This window comes from Lissotriton vulgaris, chromosome 6 (assembly GCF_964263255.1).
Source record: "Lissotriton vulgaris chromosome 6, aLisVul1.2, whole genome shotgun sequence".
NCBI lineage: Eukaryota > Metazoa > Chordata > Amphibia > Caudata > Salamandridae > Lissotriton > Lissotriton vulgaris.
Genome location: NC_141694.1, coordinates 1,119,774,517 through 1,119,791,662, shown reverse-complemented (window position 1 = coordinate 1,119,791,662; position 17,146 = coordinate 1,119,774,517). Strand labels below are relative to the sequence as shown.

Genomic DNA, 17,146 nt, shown 5'->3' with positions numbered 1-17,146 from the left:
GTCTGGGGGAATGCTGTTCCAAAGCCTGGGAACACAACCTTAGAAAAAATATTGGGAGGTATAACTTTTCTCAAATGCTGGAATTTCTGTTGGATACTTCTACCGGCAAAGTCTTCATCTTTTGAATATCTAAGGGACCATTCTGGATCTGATGAACTCTTCATTAGCTCTCAAACGCTGGTCTTATGTGTGCTGGCTCCACTGGGGGACCACACGCGACACCCAGTAATATCACTGGTGCCATAAAGCACCCTTGTTGCTGTGATGGAGTTAGTTCCTTCTTTTCCTCGCTATTTGAAGTGTTCTGGACCGCCATGTAATCTCCTCAGGAGTGTTGACGTTGTTAATCATTTTTACACAAAAAAAAATTCCTAGGCGCAGTCTTCTCTTTGACATTTCACTGCGTAAACCGTATGGATCCAAAACTTGGTGAGGCTGTGATGGTCAGATGTCCATCACACCATAACATCTGCTACTGGTGCCTGGAGTCAAACACGATGTTGAACCTGTTCTTTGTGCCACAAGATGCACCCCATACCTCATAAAGAATGGGAGTAAGCATCTTTATGACCAGTGTGCAAGAGGACTGATGTGGTTGGCGTAAATCATGATCAAGGTTTAACCCGTTCAGCGCGGCGCAAATTTCTGCACTGTGCTGAACATTCCTTTGGGGCTATGGAACCATGACGGAACGGTTCCGTCATGAGCACAGGCCAACCGACGCTCATGACGGAACCGTTCCGTCATGAGCATGGAAGGGGTTAAGCTCAGCATTGTCTAAGAAGATACTTAAGAAGAAGGAGGCACAAATCTCAGCATGTCGGGAAGCAAATCGCCAGGGCCGTCTAGTTCCTTACCCGGTGTCGGATCAAGAACCACTTACTGAGGGTGTGTCTGAAACAAGCTGCCGTTCTGTGTCCCGGAGGCACCCGTCTGAACCTTTCATGAGATGGCATCTAACTTTATCCTATAGCACTGTGGAGACACAAACTTCAATACTTCAACACACCATCCAGTTTCACCGACATACTTGATTGCTGCCCTGTGTGGAGGAACGCAGACCTCCACTATCTCCAAGACATCTATACTTTGAGTTTCCATGCGCCCTAAAGTGTACCACATATCTACCTACCGTGTCATTTCAACACAACGATCAACCATTACAAGAATTCTAATCCTACATCCCCACACTATTCAACAAAGTCCAGGGCCCTGTCGGGTCAGATGTATCACCAACGGAGCGACTTTCCCTACGACACTCCAAATTCCCATAGCCTTGAGGAGTCGCTGGAAGATTGTCCCACACGCGATAAAACACGTGTTGGCCAGTTTTCTTGTTCAGAACATTAAAGAAACTACATTCACACGACTGATTCCAAGAAAATAATAATTTTTTGTATTAATGTTAGGCTTTGTCTCCGTTGTTTAAAGAGTCTACACTGACATAACTGTTTATACATTGCTAGAGTGTGCGTGAGGATTCTGTTACTTAACGTACGCCGTATTAGCCTAGGCTGACACTACATGGAGGGGTTATAGGGCTCATCCCCTCACCCTTTTGCACCTCAAATTCCACTGAGAATTGCCAGATAGAATTGCGCCAACACTTAGCAGTGCGTCCTTTTCTCTAAACCTGACTAAAAACCCTTTTCAGACCAGTGTCCTTTCCCAAGAGATTGCGGAGGGCAAGGATGCAGTGAAGTTTGCCATCAGGTGTGGTTTGGACACTGCTGATTCGATGGGCAGGGCGATTTCCACGGCGGTGGCATTGCGGTGCCACGCCTGGTTGCGTACCACTGGGTTCTCACGCGATGTCCTGAGCTTGCTCATGGACATGCCCTCTGATGGCTCACGTCCCTTGGGTGACAAGGCGGTCAATGCCCTGTAGCGCTTTAAAGACTCGCGCGCCACGGCTAAGTCTTTGGGTCTTTCCAGGAAGGCCCCTGCCACGATTGGGTTTAGTTTTCTTTCGTGGCCAGGGTAAGAGCACCCAAGCATGCTCCTTCGCTAAGCCTGTGCAGAACCAGCCCCAGCGTGGCCGTGGCTTCTGCAGGGGCGGGTCTGGTAACCAGCACCAGTAGGTGACAGGGTAAGTCACCACCTCCACTGGAGCAAAATTACCTCAGACAAGTGGGTGCTGCAGATAATCTGTCATGGTTACTCGCTCCCCTTTCTGTCCTCCTCTCCGGCCATGCCACCTCGGTACCACCGCATGTCGGGGGATCATTTGGCTCTTCTCCGTCAGGAGGTCACGGCCCTCTTGGCCAAGGGGGCCATCGAGCGCATTCCTGGCCATGAAGTAGGGAGTGGTTGTTATTCTCACTACTTCCTGTTCCCCAAGAAGGACGGGGGAGGGCGGCATGCGCCCCATCTTTGAACTCCGGGACGTCAATGGATTCCTCCGGAAGGAAAAGTTCAAGATGCTCACTCTGGCTCAGGTCCTGGCTGCCCTGGACCCTGGAGACTGGATGGTGGCGTTGGACTTGCAGGACACCTATTTCCACATCCCTGTCCTGCCGGCGCTACCTGCGGTTCATGGTAGGCCAGAAGCATTTTCAGTTTACTGTGCTCCCCTTCGGCCTTACCAGTGCCCCTCGGGTGTTCACGAAAGTGATGGCGGTGGTCGCAGCTCATCTGCGCAGGTCAGGGGTGTCCGTTTTCCCCTACCTCGACGACTGGCTGTTGAAGGCGGGCTCGCCCATCTGTCGTCACCCACCTTCAGACTACGGCCGACCGCCTGCATTTGCTGGGGTTGTCCATCAATGTGCCGAAGTCGCACGAGCCCCTCTCAGAAGCTCCCCTTCATCGGAGTGGTTCTGGATTCGCCGCTGTTTCGGGTTTATCCTCCCGAACGGCGAGCCAGGGATATTCAGGCTATGATTCCCCTCTTTCAGCCTCTATCCCGAGTTTGTCAGGATGACCCTTTGGCTTCTGGGCCTGATGGCCTCCTGCATCCTGCTGGTAACACATGCAAGGTGGCATATGCGGGCTATGCAGTAGGACCTGGAGTTCCAGTGGGCACAGCATCAGGCCAACCTGTCCGATCAAGTCCAGATCTCGGCGGGTGCTGCCTGACAGTTGCAGTGGTGGCTCACAAATCGCGATTGGGTCAATGGCAGATTCCTCTCCCTTCCCCAACCGGAGCACTCAGTCGTGACAGATGCGCCCCTCCTGGTATGGGGAGGCCACTTTGGAGAGGAAGACATCAGAGGCCTCTGGTCTCCGACAGGGCCCCGGCTCCATATCAACCTTTTGGACCTGCGGGCGATCCGGCTTGTACTGAAAGTATTCCTTCCCTCTGTCCAGGGAAGTGTGGTGCAGGGGTTCACGGACAACATCACCGCCATGTGGTATTGCAACAAACAGGGCGGGGTGGGGTCCTGACCCTATGTCAGGAGCTCTGTGCCTCTGGACATGACTGGAACATCAGGGCATTACCTTGGTGGTTCAACACCTTGCAGGTTCTTTGAACACCAGAGTGGACAAACTCAGCCGCCTGTGCTTGATGGATCACGAATGGCGTTTGAACTCCGACGTGGTGCAAGGTCTCTTTCAGCAGTGGGGAGAACCTTGGTTACATCTATTCGCCACCAAAGAGAATGCGTAATGTCATCAGTTCTGCCTATTAGAATCTCCAAGGTGGCACTCGCTTGGCAACGCTTTTCGTCGCGAGTGGAGTTGCGGTGTATTATACACCTTTCTGCCTATAGCTCTTCTGCCCAGAGTGCTGAAGAAGATTCAGTGCGACCGGGGCCAAGTCATGCTTGTGGCTCCGGATTGGGCCCAAAGCTACTGGCATCCTGAGCTTCTCAGCATGGCGATCGATCCCCCCCAATCTGACTGCCTCTTCAGGAGGATCTTCTGTCGCCGCAGCGGGGGACGGCCCTCCACCCGAACCTGTCCAGCCTCCACCTCCATGCGTGGAGATTGAGCGGTACAGTTGACAGCTTTTGATATTCCTCCCGAAGTCTGTGATGTCATTCTGGAAGCCAGGCATCCTGCCTGTAGGTGGAACAAGATTGTGGCATGGTGTGAGAAAGTGTATACAAAATAATTATTTGCACACCTCTCTTAAATCACTTTTAAACTATAATATTGACAATTACATCTGGTGCAGACCCATATCTTGACTAGCCCCAGTCAAGTTAGTATGAATTCATGATCCACAGAAACCTGTGTTATGGGGTGCACTGTCCACTGGCCCACTATTGCGTGGTGCTAACTTATTAAACTATGTTCTCAATTATATATGTACTTAACAACAAATACTTATAAAGAAATGTTTAAAAAAAAAAATGTTTTCAAAGATTAAACAAATGACATTACACAATCATTGTAGAATGATAACATCAAAAGCTAAACAAAACAAAAATGCCATGAATCAGTTTCTTAGTTTTCCGCCTTCAAAAAGGCTTTTATTCTTTTTTTCGTCATCAAGTTCGTTCATTTGAAATCTTCAAACAACTCTCCAAATATCAACACCTGAAGACATATCCCAATGCATTTCGGCATGCACCTTCGTCAGTGGAATGCTCTACAAATAACATAAAAGTCTATCACTATACGTGAAATGCTAATAAGTCGTTAACACTTTCTGATGAAATTAATCCATTATACATCATTTTATCCACAGAATATTATAACAAAAACCAGAGAATAACAAGCTAGGTTCTCACATGTTGGGTATTACTAATTATCACGCTCACAAAAATTCAGAAGTGACTGAAAGAACCAAAAGTGTGCAACAAGAAACGACAAAGAGCAAAACTACACCATGCACTGTCAGTGCCCAAAATAATATTCACCAAAAATCGTGTGTGTGCCCAGGTGTCACAAATCATGCCTCTACCTTATTCGCACTCCTACCTTCACTGACCAAAATCAAACAGGTAAGCGTGGTGTACCAATACTGATGTTGACTTTCTTACGAACTTCTGCAAAGGGAACAATATCATCCGTAAAGCTTAAAGTTATCCCTTCTATTAATAGGGTTATCCTGTATACGCAACACCTTGTAATCACTCACTTATCTCTGGAGCAGCGTCCAAATTTAATGTCCACAACACTGTTTCCGCTTTCTCTCTTCCCCTTTTCTGAAATACAATAATAATGGCGCCAAATAAGCTTGCAATTCATGCTGTTAATAGAACTTAAAAAAGGTTTACTGCCTCACTACAGCGCCCAGTTCTTACCTATTTTGCCGTGTACTTGTCCAAAAAGTGTACCAAACTCTATCCTTGTAACTCCGAACAGTCTCCGTGTGCCTATACTTGGCGTCTGACGTCACTAGTGGTACAAACATGAAAGATGGACTAAAAACCTACTAATCCTATCCAAGATGGCGCGTGTCTACTCACGCCTGTTCTAAACTAAACTCGGGTTGAATCCCATTACGTAACTTCTCTCGCATTCACTCAAATTCTAATTGGTACACTAGACTGTTGTCTACAAATAAATAATTTTGAACCATTATCTATGCTCGTAGTGAATATGTATATAAGCCGTTCTAGTGAGTAATCCTATAAGAATCCCCTAGCCTGAAGTAAGTTGTATGATTGTGAGGTTTTATGAGCATGAGATCTGATAATACACAAATGTAATAGTGAACCCGTACAGATAAAATCAAGTGTTTGATTCAGTACATTTACATTATATTTACAAAAAGCAAATCATCTCTATCTTGTTGTTGAGTCCATAGGGAATCAGTGTCCTAAGGGACTTTATCCAGTATGTTTCTCTTTGTGCCAAAAGTCTTGTTACATCAACATGTGGTGAATCCACCAATCTCTCTAATACAGTAAATCTTAGCTGAGGTATTGTATGACCATGTTCTTTCCAATGTACAGCCAAACAAGATTTCATATTCATGGTACGTATCATACTTTTGTGCTCGGTCATCAGTACCTTCACCTTCCTTGAAGTTCGCCCAACATAAACAAGTCCACATGGACATTTAATTGCATATATCAAAACACTAGAGTTACAATCAGATGTGTGTTTAAGTATTATCCTTTTACCAGTTTGAGGATGTGCAAATGAGTTTCCAACCAACACGTTTCCACATTGTCCACAGTTCTGACACTTCATCATACCCTTTTGACCTAGATCCTTGACTTCTTGTCTGCGACCTTTCAGAATTTCTTTAAGGTTCCTAGACCTGGAATGTGCGAACAATGGTTTATCTAAGAATACCTGTTTAAAGTCAGGTTCTTGCTCTATAATCTCCCATCTTTTTCTTATGCATTTTTTGATGGCCGCTGCAGCTGTAGAGAATTTGAGTACAAACACTTCTCTCTTGCCTCTCACTCTCTCACTCTTCTCTAACATCGTGGATCTGGACATGGTTCTCACTCTGCTCTCGGCCTGTTCAAGTACTGTCTCTGGATAACCCCTCTCCTTGTAATCCTTTTGCATGCTCTTAATGGTAACGAACACTTGGTTCTCATCTGAACATATCCATCTTGCCCTGATAAACTGTGACAAGGGTAAATGTCTCTTTAAAGACTGAGAATGAAAGCTGTCAAAATGTAAGGCATTGTTCCTGTCGGTAGGCTTCTTATATACACTCGTCTCAAGTGTGTCTCCTTTTCTTTGGATAAGTATATCCAGATAGCTTATCTGCTCAGAATTGATGGTGTGTGTGAACTTGATAAATGCATGACATTCATTTAACTCATGGAGTCGTTCTCGTAACTTCACCTCTGGTCGGGGGCGCTAGGTGGCGCCAAACCAAGATGGCCGCACTGTAGTGAGGCTCCCACCGGACTGAGCACATAAACCAACCTTCCGCCCTTCCTGACCAGAATAACCTGCCCAAAACCTACACCACAGTGTCCAGGAGTGCCCGCGGAAAACATCGGTGCCAAGAACTCTCTGGAAGACTGGAGGATGGCCGTGTAAACAAAGCCGTAGTCTAGAGCGCCTAGGCAGCGAGCTCCGTGACCTGTGGTCCTGTGGGGAGCTTCTGCTAGGAAAGACCGGGGCTTTGCGGCCTGTGCGACGGAGGCGCAGTGGTGGTGAAATCGTGGAACAGAGCTGGAGATCCTTGTCGGTGTCGCAGAGCCTACACTCTTCAAGTGGTGAGCGGGGCCGTCAACACCCGGGGGGAGACTGCGTGGGACCCTGCCGCCTCAGGGAGCAACGCAACTGCTGGGCCGCTTCAGGGTTAAAACGGCCGCTATCCCTGCCCCTCCACGAACAATTGCGCTGTAAATAATGGGCGGGAGACCATAGGCCCAGGAGATACCCCCCTCGCATCTCCAATAAATCTGCACAGGGGATATTGCCGCCTCTCCCTCCCCCGACACCTAACAGTACCTGAGCGCCCCGTGGGTGGACCGAAGACGACGGAGGCTGCTGCGCGACCCCGGGGCTCAGGGGCCTATGCTGCGGAGACCGGTGAGACAATAGGCGGCCAGCAACACGCCCCCCCCCCCCCAACATCGCGCTGCTTAAACATACCTCAAGATACAGCGCTGAGGACAACGTGCATAGAGGGTGCAATTCGGCGCGTTTTACACACAAAATGTAATACTGAGGCCTGCATGTAACCGGCGTTAAAAGGAAAAAAGGCGCTAAACACGTCGGGCCAGTGCCTTGTTACCAGCATAGTTTGCCGGAACGTGGACTCGGGGGGGCCCCCCCGGTCTACAACCCCCCACCCCCCACCCGGACCATCTCGACACTGCCGTGGGCCTTGCAGCACAGTGTAAAGATACGCCTGAACATAGCGTTTTTCCTCACAGCAGAGAGGGGCTCCCTTGCAAGAGACTTAAAAAGACCCGGCCTCTCATAGGAAATAACTACTGGCCCACTGAGGCTCACAACAGACTTGCCACCTGGCTCGCAAATATCGTGCCACACACCCAGCGGCAATCATAATACTTAACGAAGTTCATACCTCATTAAGCAGCCGTAGCTAGGGGAAACCGGAGCACTCCCTCCCCCCCCAGCAGCCGCACATACTGGGATCCCGGAGCAGATGAACTGCCCGACTGCTGGCCAGGGATACAGTACCACACCTGCCCTCTTCCAATACTGCGACCACCAGCGCTACAACAGCAGCAGCAGTGTATTTCACCGAGATACCTCGTAGAGGAAACCCCCGGGGGGTGCTGATACCTTGCCTGCTAACCAGAACCACTCTCTCAGAGACACTTGCTCGCCACATCTCTAATACATTTCGCAAAGGGCACACAGTGCATGAGATCATACCGCCCAAGCTGTTCACTACCTGCTTAGCCTGACAAATCTTGCCTACGTCCTGGCTACTGCTGCCACACCGGCCTCGCGAACGCCAAGACGCGACATGGGCCGCAACAATGCCAGGCAGTCCAAGATACCATTCGAAACAAGGAAAAATCCCAAAGGGTCGCAGGACCCCGAGACCAGCCCTACTGCCACGGAACCCCCGGGAGACGACTGGAAGTCCTTATTGATAAACATGCAACAGAGCCTGTCGAACATTGACTCCAAAATCGACACCATAAACTCGCGCATGGACAGCGTTGTCACTAAATTGGAGCACCATGACACTCGTATCAAGGAAGCAGAAGACAGAATCTCTGAGTTGGAAGATGGTGCCACCTCTAACAAAAGACAAGTAACTCAAATGGACAGGCTAATAAAAATGATTGCGGAAAAGAACGAAGATTTGGAAGCGAGGTCCCGCCGCAATAACCTTCGCATTTTGGGCCTTGCAGAATCCACCAATACGGGGAAAATGGAGGTATTCATTGAGAACCTCGTGATCGAACTCTTTGGGAAAGAATCCTTCTCCCTGCACCTCATAGTAGAGCGTGCCCACAGATCCTTAGCTGCCCGCCCACCACCAGGAGCCCAGCCGCGACCCATCATCGCGAGATTCCTAAACTACAGGGACCGAGACACGGTGTTGAGGCGTGCAAGAGAGATCGGCACGGTGGGATATTGCAACACTACACTCTCCTTCTTCCCCGACTTCACCCCAGCCGTACAGGAGGCCAGGCGGAAATTTGCAGGAGTAAAGAAGAAGCTGCATGATCAAGAGATGCCGTACGCCATGCTATATCCGGCGAAACTAAAGGTCTCCCATCAAGGCAAGCAACATTTTTTTCAAACACCGCAGCAAGTGGAAGATTTCCTTAAACAACATAAGAAAGACACAGCCAGAGACAATGCAGAAAGACGTCGATCCGGTTCTCCCTCACCAATGAACCAACAAGACTAACGTGTGGCGCAAGACTTTTGACTCTATTCTGAGAAGAAAGAAACAAGACTCCACTAGTTTGGTGAGGTTCAATTTTATGTTCTTACATGATCTGGTCAATATTACATTTCGTGCTCGGTCAACCACCTCCGTCCCACATAGCGAGACTAGGTACCTTCCTAGCTCCTAGTGGGTGTAAGCAGGCAGGTGGTTGGCAGCCCCTAGAACTGACCCCCAATAGGCGAGCCCCATCACCCCCACTTTGTTAGTAGAGTATGGGTCTCTGAGAAACTACTTCTGTTTTTGGGTTTGATATGTGTGGGAAAGGTTGGGGGAGAGTGGGATCCATGTGCCCGGCGGATTGGGGTTGCCGGTGTGGGAGGGGTCTCGCTCCAACACGTTACTGGAACTGCTGAACTATCTGACATACATTATTGTTGTTGGGGAGACAGAGAGGGAAGTTGGGGTTTTTGTTATACATGTGGTACTAAGAGCTATGGGAACATGGATGTCACAATTTTTTGCTACATACTGATGCTTTTATCCATTCCTTCTGTATCAGTTTTGCTGCGGTACTGGTCACTGGAGGGGAGGGAGGGGAGGTTTTGGAAGACGATGATGTTTTTTAATCCGTTGCTGTCTGTCGGACTTGTGTTGCTATACGTGCCAGCCATTTTGACCTTACATTGTGGGGATGGGTGAGGTAACAGACGCGCTGCCAGCGCACAAACTCCAATTGTTGTCATGGAATGTGCGGGGACTGAAGAATCCTAGAAAGAAAAGACAAGTGCTGGGGTATTTGGATAGGCATGGTGTCTCTATAGCTATGTTGCAAGAGACACACCTCGCGCCGAATTGTTCCCCCTTATTTGCTTCAAGATGGGCGTCATGTAAAGTTTTCTCGTCTTACTTGAACTATGCCAGGGGAGTCACTATCCTGATAAAAAAGTTGTGGGCTTTACCCCGGCGGGCTCTGATTCAGACTCGGTGGGCCGATATTGTATGGTCTGGGGGAAACTGAACTCTCACATGGTGCTCGTTGCCTGTTACTATGGTCCCAATATAGATGATCTGACTGCACTGTTTACCTTGTGGGGCAAGATTCAAACCCTGGGCATCGCCAATGTTGTACTGGGGGGGTGACTTCAATACTGCTGCAAACCCTGCCATGGATAGGTCGCACCCACAGTCTCAACATTATACACGTATCCAACGCATACGGCAGGGCATCCTGGGGGAACACCACCTGACGGACTCCTGGAGACACTCACACCCCCTCCTTAGACAAGGCACACATTTCTCGGCCGTCCACTGTACGTGGGCCCGCATTGACTACTTTTTCTTGACTGCCGGCCTCACTCCTTGGGTACTAAAAACTATACACTTAGCGCGCACATTCTCGGACCATTCACCTGTCGTCCTTTCCTCACGCATCCCCCTTGCTGTCTCTCCTTACCTGAACTGGCGCCTCAACCCTGCGCACCTCACTGATTCGGCCTTCAGGGCGGACCTAGAGCAAGACATAAAAGACTTCTTTGACCGTAACATTAACTCTGTATCGAGCCTTACTACTGTGTGGGAAGCTTTTAAAGTCACTGTAAGGGGATGGTGCATTGCTAAAGGTGGGGGGTGCTAAAGTCCCTACGAGGCGAGCTGCGTAGGCTGGAGGCAGACATTCGTACCCTTGAGCGTAATATCCCCCACGGGGCGCGGGGAAGCGCGACGCAAGCCCAGCTCCGGGACAAAATAAATGAATACACCGAGGCTGCAGATAAGGAAAGCAAATTTCTGGGGAAACCTTTTACAGTGCGCATATATGGCGAGGAAGATAGGCCGGGGAAAGCACTGGCTTCGGCGGTTCGGCCCCCCGCCACCACAATTATGTTACCGTCCTGCTTGATAACCAACAGGAGCCATAGAGGGACCTCCCAGGGCAGCTGCGTGTACTCTCCGATCATTACCAGACCCTCTATACCTCCCATAGGCAGTCGCCACTTGACCTACATGCATATCTTGAGGATACCACTTTAGCATGGATGGGCCCGCCACAATAGAAATTCCTACACCACGAACTAGAGCTGGATGAAATCAAGGACGCCATCATGTCCATGAAATCCGGCAAAGCTCCAGGGTCGAATGGCCTACCGATAGACTTCTATAAAACTTACATCCACTTGCTAGCCCCCATTCTTAAACAAGTCTATTATGCGGCGCTGGAGGAAGGACTCCTGCCACCTAGCATGCGCAAAGCCCTGATCATCTTCTTGCTTAAACCAGGCAAACCCCCAGAACAATGTGACTCCTACAGGCCCCTGTCATTACCAAATTCTGACGTTAAAATCCTTGCGAAGGTCCTGGCGACTCGTCTGAACCTCTTGATGGATCGGCTGGTTCATCCGGACCAAGCCGGATTTGTCCCTAATCGCGCGACTTCACACAACCTGCGCACCCTACAGGCAAAACTTCAAGATATTAGTCCCAGGTGCGAGGCGGCTGCTGTCTTCCTGGATGCCACTAAGGCGTTCGATTCCCTGGAATGGGACTACCTACTGAAACTGATGGAGCTGATGGGTACTCCCTTTAACTTCTTAGACTGGATCAGACTATTATACACTAAACCACACGCTTCGGTCCTTTTAAATGGTTCCCGGTCGGCCCCCTTTGACATGCATAGGGGCCCTCTCTCCCCAGTGCTCTTCGCGATAGCTATTGAACCACTCGCGGCCAAGCTTAGACAACATCATAATCATCGATCATTGATCTATCCAGAGCGACAACTGCTCATTTCATTATATGCTGACGATATGACGCTGTACATTCAGACCGCAGGAAAATCTGAACCCACTCCTGCGCGAAATAACCAAATTTGGGGCCATTGCGGGGATACAGATAAATTGGACGAAATCTTCCCTTTTCCCCCTAACGGATAAGACGCTTCGGTTTCCCCTAGACTTCCCACTGCTATGGGAAGATGATGAGATCAAATACTTGGGAATCATAATAACCAGAAACCGGTAAGCCCTGATAAGGGCGAATTATGGTACTGTCCTGGACAAGTTAACAGATAGCGTCACTAAGTGAATCCACCTCCCGCTGTCCATGGCAGGACGCATATCACTGATTAAGATGGTAACCCTCCCTAAGCTGTTATACCTATTCACTAATATTCCATACAGCCCGGGATCTCACTTTTTCCACGCCCTTGATTCCCAGTTATCGAGACTCATATGGGGGGGAAAACAGGCAAGAATGAAATTAGGAACACTCATGTTCCGGTACCACCAGGGAGGATTTGATGTGCCGAACTTTAGATTGTATTACGACTGCGCACAGGGACACTTCGCAGCTTACTGGCTCCACCCACCTCCCTTTATGGCACACCTAGCAGTGGAGGATGGGTACATGAGACCCGAGAAACCATCGGGCTATCTTTACTCGAAGGCCCTTGCCTCAAGCCGTGACCCCTCCACAGTGGACTGCACGGTGATGGCCTGGCGTAGAATAGCGAAACGCATAGATGTGTCCTTTTTATATTCCCCTCGCATGACCCTGGCATATGACCCCCGATTGAGCATCACACATGAAGAAATTGGCCGCAAACTACTTACCAAGCTAGCTCTGCATACATGGGGGGACCTATACATTCAGGGGCAGTTTCGCAGCGCAGCCCAATTCTTTGGGGAACATACACCCTCTATGATGGATACATTCCTTTACGTACGCTTGCAACAAAATATTAAGTCCGCCACACCCTGCTTCCCTGACGAGCCGGAAGTCATGGCTCTCCTGCACGCTCTTCTGCAAAATGACGCTCCGAAACATGTGGTCTCCATGCTATACAAGCATGCTTACACGGCCCCCACACCTCCAGATCTTAGGGCGAGACGAGATTGGGATGAAGACCTGGGTTCCCCACTCTCGGACGAGCAATGGGAGTTCAGCTGCGCACATACAAACTCAGTTACTGGGAATGCCCGGCTCAGATTGGTCCACTTTAAATTTTTGCACCGCTTATATTACACCCCTGCTCTAGGCTACTGCGCTTCGGTCTGCGAGACAATGACCACTGCCTACGATGCAAACGGTCCGGGGCAGACTTCATTCACTTAGCATGGACATGCCCGGCAGTCGCTAATTACTGGATTGCGGTCTTCGAAGCTATGTCTGACATGATAGGGGTGGCAGTCGAGCCCTGTCCCAAAATTGCCCTGCTTGGCCACTCCACCCTGGCGATCAAGAAACACTGGTAGTTTTTTGCACTGGGCTTTCTTCTAGCAAAACGCCACGTGGCCTGTAGATGGGGTAGGGGAGGGCCCCCAAATTCAAGATTTGGCTTAATACCATGGCCACATGGCAGGATCAACTACACAGCTATGCCGAACTTCTGCCCCATAAATCACGCCCAAAGGACCTCTGGGGCCCGCTCACGGCCTATTTGCTCCGGACCCAGTCAGACGAAGATTCCGTCCCTGATGACCGGGAGGGAGGGGGTGGCGCTGCGCTTCCCTCTGCGCCCACAGATACAGGCGATCCACACCCTGCTGCCCCCAATCTCTGAATACACTGCACGACATAGAGTTTAGATACATGTAGGGGAATTGTCCCTGACCCCGGGCACATGTCGGGCGAATGCATGACTGCGGGATACACCCGCCTTGAGTGATCGGGGGGTAGAACATCTGACCTCCTGGCTCAGGCGGTATACCCACCCTGCCTTTAGAGACTAGCACAAACTCTGGCTTCTTGGCAATTCCGTTACTGCACAGACACGAGCACGGATTACACTTCTCCCCCTCCCACAACACGCTTCTGAATCAATACACTGCAGAGCACTCTCGCTGCTGACATGAGTGGCCTCAAGTTGCGGGCCACACTATGAACTTGCTCTGCGCTGGAATGTCCTTTGCACCACATACTATGTATGGTGGACTTATTGTGGGTGGGGAATATCCACCTTTGGATTTCATAATGTACTACGAACAGTTATAGTTCCGAAAAAATGACAAAATGAGACCTCAATAGTCCAATGTATGCTAAAGATCTGTTATTTTCCTGGTTAATGACGTATCTTTTGACAGCTACAGGCACTTTACATTGCGGCCGGCCCTAATGGGTTGTAGGCGACATGCTGTGTTAAGCCAATGTTCCTATAGGCATGAGCATCCGAAGGGACAATCGCTCGTTGCTGGAGCTGCCGGCCTGCCTCCTCGGGTTGTAGGCGACCAAGCTGTGTATTGTTACTTTGCCATTTCAATAAAGGTCTTTAAAAAAAAAAAAAAAAACTTCACCTCTGGTCCTTTCCACAATACCAATATGTCATCAATATACCTCAAATACAGAGCTAAATGTTCCTGCCACTCAACCTTCTGTAATATGTGTTGCTCTTCAAATTTGGACATAAACATATTTGCATATGTCGGTGCCCCAGTAAACCCCATAGAGGTACCAGTCTTTTGTAGAAAAAAACAATTCTGCCACTGAAAATACCCATGATATAAGCAAAATTGCAACAATTCAAGAGAAAGTGCCATCTTTCTTGCATTGGTATGCCCCCACTTTTTGCTGAACTGCTGATGTGCTTTGACTGAGTGTGCCCTGAACTCCTGCCAACCAGGTGCCCAGGGCCTGTGTCCTTTCCCTAAAACTGTGTTGAACCTAAAACCCAATTGGCATCTCTGGCCACCTGTCAGCCCCTAGTAGATGGTACCCTAGGTACCCAGGGCATGGTGACAAGAGAAGACCCCTTAGGGCTGCAGCACTTATTGTGCCACCCTTAGGGGCCCTATACACTGACACCCATACACTGCCTTTGCAGGCGGAGTGTCTAAGTACAGTACTAAACAAAGAGTCGACATGGCACACATCCCTGTGTGCCATGTCCAAAAGACTCACTGCCCTGGCATACCTCAGTCACGCACGAGCCCTGTGCCCCTACAGTACCCAGGGACATTCCTGTGCACTGTAAGGGCAATGATGCCATTAAGAATATATGGTGCTGGGAGATCGTCATTACGAACTCCACAGCACCATAATGGCTACACTGAAGACTGACCAGTTTGATATCAAACTTCTCAGCACATTAAACCCGCACTGATGTCAGTGTGGGATTTAATGTAAAATGCACCAGAGGGCATCTTAGAGATGCCCCCTGAAAACCTAACCTACAATCCACATCTGGTCTGAGAGGCAGCCTAGGCTGCCACACAGCAGACATGTTGCTGGACCCCCGGATTGAGAGCCCCCGCTCTTTTGGGCCGGCAACAATGCACATTCTGGGCGATGTGCTAGGTCTCCTCCCCCCAGGATGGGCAGGGGGAAGCATCAAAGGCCTGCTGCCTTCGTGAGCTTCTCCAGACCACTTGCTGTACTCAGCAACTGGCACCCACCAGTTCTGACCCCCACTCTGGCAGGAAGACTGGCGGGAAACCCTACGTCATGAAGGGGGGTGTGCCAGCCTGTGCCAACCCCACCCCTCAGGTGGGAGAGGCAAGGTGAAGCACGACCCCGGGCTACGGCCATCTTTTTTTTTTTTTTTTTATTATACATTTTTTATTGAATATAGCAATGGATAATCAATGGTACAGAATATCTTTCATTTTTCATTTTCAATAATCATTTCAATAATTTAAAAGGCTTAAGAGAAAGAAAAGAGAATTTTTTTATATATATATCAGACATGAGACACAAAAATTAGGAAGAGGCGAAGAAATTCATCAAACACAGAAAGGGAATACAATCAACAATTTTATCTAGAAGGGTCTGTGCAAAATCCGCAATCTATAAAGTGACACTGCAAAAAAGTGCAAAAACCTGCAATAAAGTGCTAATGCAAGTGCAAAAAGCTATAATAAAGTGAAATCTAGAAAGTGCTAGTGCAGTCGAATGTATAAACCCTATAAACCCTTTCCTTATCTCATCCCTCCTTTAATTGTTCCAAATCCCCAAAATATTTCCAATTCCTTTCAAACCTCCTAATAGAACCTACTCTGCCCGCGTATGCTTTTTCAAAAAGACAGGTTCTCCTCATCTTATTGAACCATTTTATCAATGATGGAATTTCCCTCGATTTCCAATTTTGTAGTATTGAAGAGCGAGCGACCGCACATGATATAAATATAAATACATCTTCAGATTTCTTAAACCTACTCCTATCCTTGCTTATACCAAACCAGGCCGCTTCTACCATAGGCGAAAATGATTTTCCAATGGCCAATTCAATTTCCGCAAATATCTCTTTCCAGAAAGACTCAAGCATCGGGCAGGCAAAAAATATGTGATACCATCCTCCCTGACCATGTGCTAAGCATCTAAAACATTTATTTTCTGTTCCAGGAAACATTCTTTCTATAGCCTCAGGCGTATAATAAGCTAGCCAGCGGGACAAGAAGGCCATCCTCTTATAGTTAGCAGCGCGCAAAGATTTGTTTCCCAGTAAACAGAAAGCCTCCCAATCTTTCAAAGAGAAAATACACTGGGTCGAGAGACTTATTTTTCTTCAAATGTTTATCAATCAATGGGGATTGACCCGAGCAGTGGAGCAATTTATATCACTGCCCTATCCCGCTGCTCTTCCTTCCGTAAAGGGTATTTAGTAAGTTATTAGGGGCATTCAACAGGCCACTCACATCCTTTTTAATAAAATAAATAACCTGTAGATATTCAAAAAAAGACGGTCGCCTTAGATTGTTCGTTCTAGTTACCACCTCTTGCCAGCTAATAACCCTGTTTTGGACTAGCAAGTCTCTCAACTCCAGAAACCCACACACTTCCCATTTTTTAATCTTAGACAAACTTAATGGAAGGCCTATTTTACTACATTCAGATAAACTTAGATACTGGGAACCATCAGAACCATGTTTTTTAAAAAGCAGCAGCAAGCGCGTTGTATATTCTTTCTGCGTCTTATACCTCGATTTTTTAGGAAGCTTTGAGGTCTTTAAAAAATTGGGATTTGGGAAC

At 48.5% G+C, this 17,146-nt stretch overlaps 1 protein-coding gene across 3 annotated transcripts in view; it reads left to right on the top strand.

Moving 5' to 3' along the window:
• The window catches only part of AHCTF1 (AT-hook containing transcription factor 1), a 1,100,496-nt gene that overhangs the window by 517,855 nt on the left and 565,495 nt on the right, over positions 1–17,146 (top strand). The gene's annotated exons all lie outside the window — the stretch shown is intronic.